This window comes from Malaclemys terrapin, chromosome 2 (genome assembly GCF_027887155.1).
Source record: "Malaclemys terrapin pileata isolate rMalTer1 chromosome 2, rMalTer1.hap1, whole genome shotgun sequence".
NCBI classification, from domain to species: Eukaryota; Metazoa; Chordata; order Testudines; family Emydidae; genus Malaclemys; species Malaclemys terrapin.
The window spans coordinates 122,435,125-122,449,878 of NC_071506.1; the positions used below are offsets into that span (position 1 = coordinate 122,435,125).

The following is a 14,754-nucleotide window of genomic DNA, read 5'->3' on the forward strand; positions in this document are numbered from 1 at the left end:
TACTATCGCTTTCTAAAACAAGGTACAGTGCTGACATGACAGATTCATGTTCCCAGCTGTGACATAAGGGTTCTTTGACAATGCCACAGTGAAAGCCCTATTAAGAGTACATGTGTCGGACAATGCATGTGATGCAGTTAGATGCTATAAAAAGATTTTCCAGGTGTTAATGAGTTACATGGTTAGAATGAAAATGAGCTAGATCAGTCTAACTGGAAAATCTCAAGAAATAGGACTCAGACTCTCAGAGAAACAGACAAATAGTGCTTTATACGCATCATTGGCCAAACTCTGCACCTGACCATGGGAGGTGATGAGTAATCATGACTACTCAGTGAAGAAACTGTTCATTCATGATGGTGTGCATTAAATAAGGAAGACACTAATGAGATCATTCAGTTTCATACGCCCTTTTACTTAGCTTTATCTGAAAAAAAAAAAAAACTATTTTTGTGTCATTTATAAATGAAAATGTTAATTTGTTGCTTCATTACTCCTTCTCTCTGGTTTTGCTATACTCAGTCAGAACCATGACTACTTGTGATTTGCACTTTCAAAAGACACACATGTGCACACAAATAACCCTACCCTGAAAAATCAGTGGCTGAGATTTTTCAAAGCAGGTTAGGGGATTTAGACACATTAAAGGTATGTATAAAACCCCTAGATTGCTTTGAAAATCTCAACCACTGATCTTTCAGAGTATGTATATCGCTATCCTGTATATCATGTATACACACACACACACACACACACACATTTATTTATAACAAGGAGTCTGTTGGCACCTTAAAGACAGATTTATTTGGGCATAAGCTTTTGTGGGTAAAAACCTCACTTCGTCAGATGCAAAGTGAGGTTTTTACCCACGAAAGCTTATGCCCAAATAAATCTGTTAGTCTTTAAGGTGCCACCAGACTCCGTGTTGTTTTTGTAGATACAGACTAACACGGCTACCCCCTGATACTTGACATTTATTTATATTATTTGTTATTTTACTAAAAGAACATTTTAAATTGTGTGTGAATTTTACTGATACTATTTGTACTAGGAGTTTTGGAAACTGAAATTTTGGTATATCTATAGATGCAAGGTACAGTCTGAGAAGGCTGCAATGCAGATTTCTCCATGCCAATGTGACCACAACCTCAGCTTGCTATATAACTGTATGGCAGAGGGGATGGGAGGGGAGGAGGAAAAGAGATATTTTACTCTCAATGCTAATTCCATCATGGCTTTTCTTTGCCAGTGTACAGTATTAACATGTACTGGCCACTAGAAAATGAACTAACATCATCTAATTAATTTCACTAAGTAAGTAAATCTGTAGTATTTTATCTTTTAGTTCCAACTTAAGTCCCTCATGAGGTTAGCTCATTTAAGTTTTGCTGAAGGGCTAAATTATCTTATATTAGGCCTACGAAGATTAGGTGAAGAGTATGAGCAAACAAGAAGTGGGCTGTAGTCCACGAAAGCTTATGCTCTAATAAATTTGTTAGTCTCTAAGGTGCCACAAGTACTCCTGTTCTTCTTTAAACAAATTCAATAACACCTTGGCACTGAGTCTTTAAATTAAAGCCTTAAGGGTTAAAATTCTGCTGCCTTGCCAGGTGTTCTGCACAAATGTTGCTATCATACGATGTAATGTCTGACCATTCAACCATATGTCAAACACACTCTGCTATGACAACCAGATGTAGTCATTGCCATGGAATGAAATCATCATTTTATTAATTACCCTTTAATTAGTTTATACAATAGAGGACATGCAGTAATTTAGTCATAATTGGTCTGACAGACTCAGTACTTACAGGGATGGAATCTGTGAGACTACTTGTTATGAATAACAATTATGTCTGTGACAATGCAATTTTATTATGAAGATGTACTGTGAATTTCAAATAACTTATTTACAAGATATTAGTCAGCATTTTACTACAAAACAATGACTAATGATTTCAATACATAAAATTGTATAAACCTCTGTGTATAGATGGTATGCATATTGTATGCATATTGTAACCATACATGATTTCCCCATGATTATCATGGCTCTTGAGGCATGTTTTTCATGTCTTATTTAACAACCATAGTTTTTGTATGTTTCTGTTTATTAAATATAAGAAACATTAGACTTATGACAAAACTTTACTGGTCTTCAGTCCTGGCTCCAGAAATTATTCTGAAATTAAACATAGCATTTAACTAATTGATGCACTATAAAGTTAAGATTCTTTATAAGAGTTCCCTAATGAAACATCACTGGCAATGACTCAAGGTCAGTAATGTCTCTTACAGTTTTCACTACACGTTTGGCCTTCTAGTTCCAGAGGATATTTCAGTAAAATGTTCTTAGGTTTCTAATAGTGGGTTGATCCAGATACAGTTAGCAATATTCCCTTCTAGATAATTCTGGTAAAAAGGAACAGGTTGGCAGATTGCCTTGAAGACTGTTCCTCACAACAGGGATTACAATTAAATCAGAAATAAAGAATTTATCCTCAATCCATCATTGGAGTATGGCAATGCAATTTTGACAACTTAATCAGAACATTTGTGAAGTGCATTTTAACTGCAGTCATTTAATATCCAGGTGAGTTCCTCCCAACACCCCACTTTGGGCCAAACACTGCAGTGCTCACTCAGTCCTTCCTCAGATAATTTAGGATTTGAATAGAGACTACATTACTTTATTTAGTTACTTATACAGTTGTAGCACTTTAACATGTATCCTGTTTTCTCCCTTTTCCTTAATGCAAAAATCTCACAAGTGCATCTCAAAGTCTTAGGCAAACTCAGAAAATACAACACTATGTTTTTCACAGCAAAGTGAAAGCTCACTCCCCCCTTATCTTATTGATAGCTCTCACTTCCTTATGTATACAGATGAAAAGTATACTAATTGTGGTTCTGATGAAACATTGTCCAGTTCCAAAATCTTTTTTTTTTATTTAATAATATATAGTGGATGGGTATCTGTATTAAAATCTGTGAGCCAAATTCATACCTGGTGTAACTTCTTTGAAGTCAGTGGAGTCACACCAAAGCTGAATCTGTTTCCTTTACAACATTAGACTTCAAATCATCCTGTGATTTTGCTCACATGATTATGACTTCATCAACTTTGTTTTAATACCCTGCTCTTCCATTCTCTCTGATTAGACATATCACTATTCTGTCTTTTTGTAGATGTATCTCTTGTTATATGTTACATATGAAATAGTTTACAACCACTTTTCCCTTACAAGTGCCATTTTTAGTAAATATCAGTACTGTCAGTTTACTGCCTGTACATGTATACTAAAAATCACCTTTAGCCACTAGCAAGCATGGAGTTTTCTGTTACATCACATAGAAAAGCAACAGTGTAGTAAGAGGTTATTTCACCAGTTTTTCATGAAAGAGAAATCACTCTGAGTAATATGTTTTAAACCTGAACATAATTACGAAGTTAAAAACACAAACAGTTGCCTGTTTGAAAAGCCTTACAGCAGCACAAAAGCTGGCACCATTAGCGGTCATCCCTGTTGGGCTGGCAATAAAGTGTGCACATAAGTAGAATGCATTAATTGGTATTAGTCAGTCTAGTTAGGATGTTCATTCTCCAGGCATCTTTACATTTTACTTCCCTAAAACGGGATTAAAAAAAACCAAAACTCATCACTCGATTGTGTGCAGCATAAAAACTAAGAAGAGAAAATGGCAGTAATGCATATTTAAACTGCAGTTTTACAGAGATGCCCTTTTGTTAAATAGATAACGACCCCTGAGCTCTGGGATTCAAAGTACTACAGAAGCGGAGCAAGTGATAAATGTTGCATGTTGCTATTTTCTCTCCCTTTCCCTCGTTTTGTGGTTATTGTGCACTACTGATTCCCGCACCTTTGGATCAAAATGAACAATTAACGGCCTAATTATTCCAGTCACACCAGCCCACAATGAAATCTTTATTCAGTGTTTACAGCAATCTTTGGCAGAGACTGTCTTGCTGTTTTGAAACTAAGAAGAACTGCACCCTTTGGCTCCGCTCAGCATCAGCTGCCTTGGTTTCAGAGCTGGGTGCCAATAATCAGCCTTCTTGGTTCCCCCCTCCCCCTTCCAAAAGGGGTATTTTTTTGGAGGGTGAAAAGATCTATTCTCATCAACTCCCCCTATATACTGGCTGATTTATGGCCCAGCCATTGGGTCTCTTCCTTCCGTATCTTTTTCACATTTATTTTCTGTTACCTCGATCCCCCTCCCCCGGTCCATCGACACCCAGAAGAGCCCGTGAAGTCCCACCAAGTCGGCGGCTGCCCGGCGGGGGGACCGGCCGGGAGGAGCTAACGCGGCCAGTGAGAGCCATAGAAGAGGAACCAAACTTGGTTCGCAGGAGAAAAAAAAGTGACATGGGGGGGGGGGGAGGGGGAAGAGAGTTTCCCGCACACTTTGCTCACTGCTCCAGAGATTCCTTTATTCTCCCCGGCTCTAAGAGGGGGGGGGGAGAGCCGGTTCTGGCGACAGCGCGTGCCCTGCTCCCTAGAGGGCTCCCCCAAACCACCCCATGGGCAGGGCTCCCTCCTGCTCCTATAACGCCCGTGCTCAGGGCTCTCACTGGGCAAAATCCCCCCTCTCTTTTGCCTCGAGCCCATGGCTCCCCACACTCTCGGCCTCCTGCTGGGCATGCCCCCCCTCCTCCTGCAGGGGCCCGCGCTCTCTCGGGCTTGCAAGACATTCCCCCCCCCAGGTGTCTGATCCTTGGAGGCATCCCCATGGGGCGGCAGCCTGTAGAAGAGTTCTCTGTGCAACCCCCTCCCCGCCTCTACAGGGCTCCTTTCCCTAGGGGGGTTTCCCACACCCCTGCCCCAGCACGCAGGAGAGCAGAGGGGACCGCCCTGGAGCTGGCGGGACTGGGACACGTCCCCCCACCCGAGGCGGCTCCCTGCTTTGGCCCGAGCCGGGGAAGTTGGAGGGAGAAGCTCGTGGCAGGGCGGAGGCGGCCCCGCCGCCAGCGCACCTGCAAGAGTCCCAGCCAAACTCGAGAACAGCTGCAGCCCCGCGCCCCTTCCCTCTGCCTCCCGCCGTGCTCGGCCAGGGAGCCTCCAATGTTACCCCGCGGGTACCTTGCGCGGTGTGTGGCAGGAGCTCCCCGGGAAGCCTCCTGGCGACCTTCCTCCTCGCTGGGGTCCCCGTTCACATCCCAGCGCCCCCCGCCACGGCCACTGCAGTCCGAGAAGCGAAGCCCGCTCCTGAGCCCACCTCAGGGGGAAAAAAAGGGGGGGGGGCGCACAGCTTCCCCCTCCTGCGCCCAGCGCACACACGGGGCTAGATTTTTGCTTCCACCTGGGCTGCAGCGACGACGGGGTTCTCCCCCCGTCCCTCGCCTCTGCCAACGCTCAGCTCAGCGCCGGTGGAGACGGAGGCTTCTCCAGATCAGCTCCTCTCGAGTTTGTGGCAGGCACCTCTTCCCCTCCTCCTTCGCCCTTGCTCCTTCCCTAGTCTAAGTGGCTGCTGGCTGCCTGTGCCACTGGTACTCATTCTCCTGCTCATGAATATTCTGACAGAGGCGAATGCTGTTGAAGTAAATTGAATTAGCCAATTGGTGCCAGGAATGTGCACTCCTTCCCTCTGAGGAGCTGTCTGGAACACCACCAGATGCAAGTAATTAGTGTCCAGTTGGCACCCTGTGGTTCAGACCCTGCAATTTTGACTGGGCACCTCTGGGGAACCCCACTGGCTTTAGATTCCACACACATCTCCCAGGTCCTGGGAAAAGCAGCAATGTGTACCAGAGACATCTTTCTACAGAGAATATGTCTTAAGAGGATTTAAAAGATGCATCATCCCTGTTCATGGATGGGAATTTATGGGGAAAGACAAGGACAACATGGCAGATTAAAAACACGCTGGTTAGGTAGTCTGAAAATACTGGGAAACAAATTTGTATTTTTTAACAGAGGAAAGCTTTGTTTCTCAGTACTAATTAATAAATATTCTTAGACTGATCTTACAGATATTAGCGGAAATGTGATTTCTTGTGGGAGTTGTAGAAGATTGAAAAAAATCCATTAAATAATCCTTTAAAAAACCTTCCTTTTTAATTTTTTTCAAATGTCTGTGGTGGTCATGAAACTGGTAGGCAACTGACAGCAATGAAAAGTGAAATACTCTGTCTTAACCACAGAACTGCTACAGCAGCGGCAGTACATGTACACAGTAGATGCATTCCATGCTGCCAACCAATTTGCCTCAGTGGTGACCAGGAATAACCATATCTAGGGGTGAGACGGTTCCTAACTCTATGCCCATTCAATCCTTCATCTTTCTGCAGACATTGTAGTAAGGGTACAAATTAGTGCCAACTATGGCAGTGAAAGAGATGGCCACTAGGTACTAGAATGAGACTGCAGCTCATTTCACATATACTGAACAGCTGTCAGATGGTAATATGTTCTTGTCACTACCAACCTACAGCCCAATTCAATTTTCAGTTACACTGGGTCAAATCTCAAGTAACTCCACTAACTTCAGTGCAGAATGGAAACCATATAATCTCTACCCAAATCAGTCAGTTTGCCACTGAAGACTAATTCCTATTATTGATTTCCTGGAACATCCAGCCTCTTTGCCATGAAATCTACTATGAAGATTGATTGCACAGTTTAGATTTTTTTTATTTGCCTTGATTATTTAGCAGAACTAAGGACACAGATATAACCCGAGGAATCTTATGGACATGCATTTTTCATAAACATTCATCACTATATAGTCATTTCAGTATAAAAAACTAAAAAATGCGAGAGAGACAAGGTGGATGAGATAATACAATATTGGACCAACTTCTGTTGGTGAAAGAGACACCAGGTTGAGGTTACACACAGTTCTTTTTCAGGTCTACATAAGTTTGAAGGCTTGTCTCTTTCACCAATGGAAGTTGGTGCAATAAAAGATATTACCTCACCCACCTTGTATCTTTAATATACTGGTACCAACATGGCTACAATGACACTACAAAAAAACAAACTAAGAAAGAATGGAGACTCTTATATCAACAGTTTGGTGTAATGCTCAATGCAAATGATAAGTTACAATTGTGATAAATATACATTTTGACAGCCAAAATTTTAACCAGTTTTCTTCTACTGTATATTCATCTCCGGACTCAGGTTGATTGGTGACTTTTAATGAAACATTCTAGAGAGCCAGAATTGTCTCTCACTGCTACTGTCTGTCAATGTCTGAGTCTCAGTATGTTTCTGATAATAAGGCAAAATATACCCTTACTGAAGAGAATGATCTACGGAGCACATGTAACAATATTCCAGAAAGTTAATAGTTGCAATTTTAATCAAAATCCCAAAGATCTATAGCCAGAATCAAACCTTTTAGTTATTAAGTGTGGAAATATTTCCATACTAATGTATTTATTCTCAATATAATATGTATTGTTTAGCTGGATACCATACTTGTAGATGATATGTACATCTTTATTTTGAGATAACGTTAAGAATACATAGGATAAGATTAAAAAAAAATGTAAATCCATGCCACTCCTGTAATATGTTGGAATCAGTCTGTATGTAGTCTCTACCTCCCTCCCCCTTAATTTATTTATTTTCCGAAGTTAGACTGCTGTAAGAAAAAAGAAGTCACAATAAAAATATATGAGACAGCTTTAATGGTGTGGAGGCTGCAATGAAGGTACTTTGATTATGTTGTATGCCATGGCACCATGAAAATAAAATGCAGATACTGTCTATTGTGTAAGGTTATAATTTAGGATTAATAGATATATAGTACATAATGCTGTACTGATGACAGAAAACACAAGAGAATTCTATAATATACAGAGTGAGCAATGGAAAAAAACAACAATGTGAGGTTCTCAATTTTATGTTTACAGTTGATTTTGAATATCAAAAATTGTTTTATTAAAATAGATGCTACTTGCATACCTTAAGTTTTACAGTTCAATATTTGTGTCATTTTTTTCCACAGAAAAAAGTTTGAGTAATGTGTCTGTGATTGTCTTTCCTAAGAACTATTATGTGATACACAGTGGAAGGAGGGGAAAAAATGGGGGTGGGAGGAGGGAGTGATCTTATGTTCCTACTGAAAACAAAAAAAGATAAGGCCTCAATGAGGGAAGATTCTGAACACCCTCATCTCCCACCGAAGTCAGAGTTGAGAGCATCCAGCACTTCAGAGAAGGTGCTCACCACCTCACCTCATCTGCTTTAAAATATACACACCCCATATAGAATAGGTGGATGTGGATATCCTGGAGGTCTCAATTTTCTCCTTAAAAACGAATCACCAAAGGATGACAATTAAAAAAAAAAAGACCCTAACTCTCAAGATTGAGATGACCCATAAGATTCCATACTTAAAAATGGGCATTTTCTTGACGCTATGAGTAAATATTTTTATATAAAGTACTGCATATAGTTACTTCCAATACTTCAAGTTCTCTCTGCCTTGAAACTATATGTCAAGTTGGATCCATGCAAAACAAGTAAAATAAAAAAAAATAGAGAGTTGGGTAGTCTTAAAGATTAGAGTCTTTGGGGGAGATATAAAAACATTCTGTTATCGCTGTTTGAACAAGATAATTTAAATATGCTCCCATCTATTTACACATTCTCTTGGAATAAAAACTTGCAAGAAACGTGTATATGGCTTATCTGCTCATATACATGATTGTCTTCTGTGACTGACCTGAAGGATAAGTTACAAATTCTTTAAATAACAGAGCTAAAGAAAAAATAAAGAAAGCTCAAAACCAACTGTTTTATACTTGAGTGGTCATTTCATGTCATGCAGTGGCTTTCACGTTTCTGGCTAGTTTATTCTCCACCTTTTTTCACTCCTGCCCCTCTTTATCTCTCTTCATCATTCCTCAAGAAAGAAGATTGGCTTTTGGTGCATGATACACTGTGTTGCAGTATTCCTTCATTAGGTGGCTGATAGGAAGCGCTCATTCTTTGGCAATAGAGGGAGGAAGAGATATTTCCATTATTCAGGTTGTATGAATGGGAGCAAAATGCTTTGAGGAATCAAAATTATGAAGTTTTCAACTTAATCTTCATTCCTCTTTTCTAACATTTTATTGTCATATAATTAAGATGATTTTTTAAATTAATCCGATCCTATATTTTATTCATTTTAGGGCATTTTGGAGGGTCAGTATTAATTGCACAATGCACCATTATTATTGGTATGGTACCTCTTTTACACAGGAAAAAGGATTTGGATTTTCTGTTTTGTGAAAATTCAGTGGAATAAGATATCATCATCCAAAAAGGAAAAAAAAATGAGACCACGAACCTAAAGAAAGCATATTCCAAAGTAGTAAAACAAAATTACACATAGTTCCAAGAAGTGGTACATAAAGCCAATGCATATAAAAATTTGATAGTGAAAAAAATATATATTATAATAATATAAATTCTACATTTGAAAATGTCACTGAAACAGATAATAGACAAAACTTTCAAAGAGTCATGTCTACAGGGCAAGAGGGCCAGTACCACCCACATCCAAGAAAGTGCAGAAGTACCATATATTAGTGCATAAATACTATGGCTCAAACGCCAGACAGTCTTTATTTCTAAAAAGTCTATTTATTTCTAAAAAGTACTCAAAACAAGGACAGAGCTTAAAATGGCAAGTGCATTTTATGAAACAAAGTGGCTACAATAAAGGCATCTCTTTCTTACTGCAATCCTCCAACTGCTCCAATGATCACATCCCACCCTGTCTCTTGTTCTCCTTTGCCCCCCACTCTCATTCCCTTCTCTAGACTCTCCCCTTAGTTCATTTCCCTCACAATAAAACCATTGCTCAGTCTCCCATTTTAAAAAAAGGCCTACTATTGATCTAATTTGCATCTTCAACTACCTCTGCATCTCTCTCCTCCCCTTTCACCTCTAATCTCATAGGGTGGTCTATAACCACTATCTGGAGTTCTTTTGTTCCAGCTCCAGTTTAGACCCCATCAGAATCCAGCTTTCACTTGCTGCACTCCATGGAAATGCCTCTCTCTGAAGTCTCTAATGACCTCTTCCTGGCCAAATCTCAGGATAAGTACTCTATCTTCATATTTCTCAACCAGTCAGCTGTGTTCACCACCACCGGCCATGCTCTTCTTTTAAAATGCATCCTACCTTCAGTTTTCTGACTATCCTTTCTTGGTTCTCTTACTAACTTTCTAATCATGCCCTGATTTCCTTTGGGAATCCTCTCCTCCCGCATTGAAACTTTCAGTGGGGGTCCCACAAGAGCCTTTTTTTGTTCCTGGCCACCTCTTATTCTTCCTCCATACCGTAACTCTGGGCAATCTCATTCAGAAACATGACTAACTATTGTCTTGTAGCTGGTAACATAGAACTGTCTCCTCCTGTTCAAACTAAAATCTCTGCCCGACTTTCAGATATCTCCTTATTTCTAACTATCAACTCAACTTTCAACATGGTGAAAACTGAGATCTTTCCTCCAAAACTCTCCACCCTCTTCTTAGTATGCATAGGCAATACACAATCCTCTCTATGTTACTCAGCAATGTAGCTTTGGCATTGCTTTAGAATTAATCCTCTCTCTAGATCCTCATATCTAGGTCCTGTCTAAATCTTCCAACTTCTTTCTGAAGAACATCTCTAAGATACAGCCGTTTCTTTCTATCTACACAGCAAAAACTCTCATGCAGAGCTATCATCTCACATTGTGACTGCTGCAACCACTTCCTTTCTGGCCATGACAAATGCTCTCTCTTAAAGGTGTTCAACGGGCTGCTACCAAAAAAAAAAAAAAAATCTTCCTGACTCAATTTGACCATTTCACACCCTTTGCATCTTTCCTTTTTCCACTGCACCAAGCACAAAAAATCTTATCTCTACTTTTAAGGCCCTTCATGGACAATTCATGCTCTCCATATCATTTCATACAATACTGAGCCATTAACTCTGCCTCCACTCTGCTTCGAGGAGGTTAGCCTGACAGCCCCGCTCCTTCCACCTGAGCCTCAAGGAACCATGGCCCACCCTCCCCAGCCATGCCAGCCGGCCCCCCCAGTGGCAGCCTCCCAGCGCTGGGCCAAGTCGCCAGACCCTCCACTGCCGGGCCGAGCCACCGGCTCCAGACTGCCAGCTGGAGCTTAGTGAGTTCTGCAGGCCTCAGGGTAGAGGGGGATGAAGGGCAGGGTTTTGGGGGCGGAACATGGGCAGGGCTTAGCTTGTCCTGGCCTTTATACTTGTTGGCGTTACCCATGCTGCCAATGATACCATCCTTGTGGCAAAATTTTCCAGCATTACCCTTTCACAAGCACCCTTCTCTATCAGACAACCTAACCACCTCCAACACACACACACACACTTTCCTTTTGCTTTCTTTTGAGAGGGATCTGGTGGACTGCAACCTTTTCCCTCCCTCCTGATCTTCTCTGAGAAAGGAGGGCAGCTGGCTTGCACATTACCTTTATTTTCTGTTTTGGTGGGGGCACCTACAAAAATCAGCCAGTGCCCACCAATTGACAGAAGAGAAACCTGCTGACAGACCTTTATTTTATGGCCTGAAGATCCCACAATACACAAAGGCACTATGGCATTCCCAGAATAGGAGCCAATTTCAAGCAAACCTGGGCCTCCTTGAACACCTCAAAGGATCTGGGTTTGTTTACAATTTTTTTTTTTAAGCAAAGGTTCACGCAGTCCCACTTAGAAACAAACATGTCACAAAATCTGTCTGGGTGAAATTCACCCCCAAGCAGAGGGACAGCACAAAGCCTATAGGCCACAGAAGTCCTCAAAGTAAGGCATACATGGGACTTCATTTGGTGCATAGGCCTTCTGGGCAGGGGTGAATTTCAGCCTCTGCAGCCATCAGGAAAGATGTCAGATTGTTTCTATTTGTGATCAAGGTATACGGATTCTTTAAGTCTTTTGAAGATGACAAGTACTATATAAACACATCTTATCTTTACTATTACCGTGTGAGATTAACTATTATTATTACTAGTACAAAGTACCAGATGATACTGATCATCTTCATGGTATCACCAGACACAAGTAAACAAACCAAAAACCCATAGAAGTGTTATCAATGAACAATCTGCATAAAAAGCTTTGTAAGAATCTTATTGAAAAAAATAGTTGATTTTAAAGCTTTCTGGGTATTCTGGAGGTTATAGATATAGGCACACACACATACGGTGCATGCCATGCTGTGCAATTTTTAATTTATCTCAGATATTTCTTATGGGACCCTGACTGGCAGGTTTTCTGTTCTGCCTGGCTTTTATTGAAACACTTCTGGGTATCTCTAATTACACCTGCTGTGTAAGGGATCCTATTACTTGCCATGACTTATCTACCATAGAAGATGATGGGTATACTGCAGGTAGCAGATTGGCCACCGCATATTCAATTTTCAAATTGCTAGTTGCACTCTTGTTCGCAGGGAGGAGCTGCATATGAGGAAGGATTCTTCTTCCAGAAGCAGTAGCCAAGTGTATGCTAGATCGGGGCAGGGAAATGGAAAGGAGTAAAAGTACAAAGGGAAAAATACTCAAACCCCTATATTATTAAAAAAAGCTTAGTTCTCTTTTGTTGTTGCATTTTTGTCAGAGACATTTGTATTTGTGCTGAAGCTGAATATTATAATACACAACACAGCACAGCAGTGATTGCCCAGCACTATTTGTGCTCTTTCTATGAGAACTGGGCAGCGGTTTTTCTTTGAATACATCATTTACAGCTTGCTGCAGTGATTCTACAAAGTCAATACATATCCTTAACACAAAGCAAAGAATGAAGGGCATTATAGAGTGAGAGAGGAAAAGGGAGAGTCCAGTACCAGAGAAAGAATGAATCCCATTGCACAAGCACATCACAAGTTCTATTGATAGCAATAAAGCCACTTTTTTTTGTTTTTACACAAAGTAAAAAAAAAGTATATGTAATACTTAAAGCTGTGTTTAGACATCTTGGGTGCAAACTCCATTTCACAACCCACAAACTCCCTTGTAATAAATTATTAGATTGTTGCCCTCAGGAAAAAAAAGGATCTAATCTATTTACCTATGCATGCAGGAACTTGTGTTTTAGGATACTCTGGCTAGCTCTCTCTGGTTTCCACAGTAACTGACAGAGTATTGCTGCTGTATTTGAAAAGCACTTAGATTTTCAGTTTAGACATACCATAAGCCCAAGCTTGAGCTCATGTTCAAGCCTAACCCTCCTTGCATCTACACTACAATTGCACTAACCCAGGGCTCAGACCCAGGGTCACGGGACTCTGCAGGGGGCTGGAGGGGCCAAGCTCGAGTTCAGCTGCAACCCAGGGTCCGAGCCCTATTGCTTTGCAGTGTAGACCCTGCTTCGCTTGACTCAAGTCCCAGGAGTCAGCCAGAAGTATCCCACAATTCCATGGGACAACTTCCTTAGTCCTCTCTATCCCAACAATCTGCAATCCACTTTACTGAAAACTGAAGATACACTCCTTTGGTGAATGGCAGCAGCTAAGGCCAGCATTAACCAATTATTTGTGTGTATATTTTAAAGCAGATGAGGTGAGGTGGTGCTCTCAACTCTGACTTCAGTGGGAGATGAGGATGCTCAGAATCTTCCCTGATTGAGGCCTTATCTTTTTTTTTCAGTAGGAACATAAGATCACTCCTCCCACCCCCAATTATTTTCCCATCACTGATCTGCAAGCACTCTATGAGAGAGCTTTCTGTGCTTCCCAGAGAGAGTGAACCAATGAAGACCTTTGCAAAGCGAACTGCTTCATGGTCACAGGGGCACAGATAGATTTTGGTGAATCTCTGATGCAAGGCCAGTAAAACTCTGCACTTCAGCCAAAGCAGCAGAAATGTCCATGCATACTGGAAGACCGCTAAAAAACTGGCAGCTCTCCTGATTTTCCGGACAGGCGATCAGTGCAGTGAGTGTATTAAGAAGCTAAAGAGCAAGTACTGGAAGACCAGGGACAAGAACTGCACCTTAGGCAACTTGTCAATGACATGCCGATTTTATGATCACTTTGACAGGTCCTGGGCACTGAGCCCAGCATGGAGCCAACCACGTTTCATGATGACCTGGTCAGCTGGGATGGTGCCCTGCTGGCCCCTGAATCCAGCATGGGGTCTGATGGGAGCCAGGTGCAGGGGGCTGGCATCACCATTCATTCCTCTGCACTGCACCCCACTTTTGGTTAAAAAAAAAAGTGGGTATTTGTCCTGTTTGCTCTTGCCAAGTGATCAAGTTGGCAAGAGCAAATGGGACAAATGCCGGCTTTTGCCAAAAAAGTTGGAATAGCCGGGACATGGCTTAAAAATTGGACTGTTCTGGCCAAAACAGGACATATGGACTCTACCACTTGGAAGAACTGTTTGATTCCCCTCCTGTAGAGGAACAGCCGGCTGCCAAGCCTGCAGAGAATCCAGTGGAGACAGAAGTTGCCGCAAAGCCCAGTAAGTGTATGACTCAAATTAAGAGTTTATTATTATAGTAACAGGAGGTATTTCTGCTGCAAGAAGCAATGCAAAATTATCATACCTGGCTATGAGCGTTTGGCCACTAATGGCAGATTGTATCACAGTGCGTTGGCATCCCTTTCTTCCCAACCATGTGGCGTTCAAAATGGCAACTTGGAATTTCAAACATTCATGAACAGCTGCAAAGGTTATTTTAACTGTTAAGGCAGAGGTTTGCTATAGTCCTTCTTGTTTTCTTTTCAGTAATAAGAAATTTGCCATTCTGTAATCACTCCTCTTGGGTC

General features: G+C 41.3%; 1 protein-coding gene across 2 annotated transcripts in view; it reads right to left on the reverse strand.

Annotated features, from left to right (window-relative positions):
- Window positions 1–5,446, reverse strand: part of CDH20 (cadherin 20) — a 176,041-nt gene extending 170,595 nt beyond the window's left edge. For both annotated transcript variants that reach the window (XM_054020213.1, XM_054020214.1), the window contains exon 1: window positions 5,103–5,446. The gene's annotated coding sequence lies outside the window, so the exon portion shown is untranslated. The remainder of the gene's footprint in view (window positions 1–5,102) is intronic.
- Window positions 5,447–14,754: the final 9,308 nt, after the last annotated feature.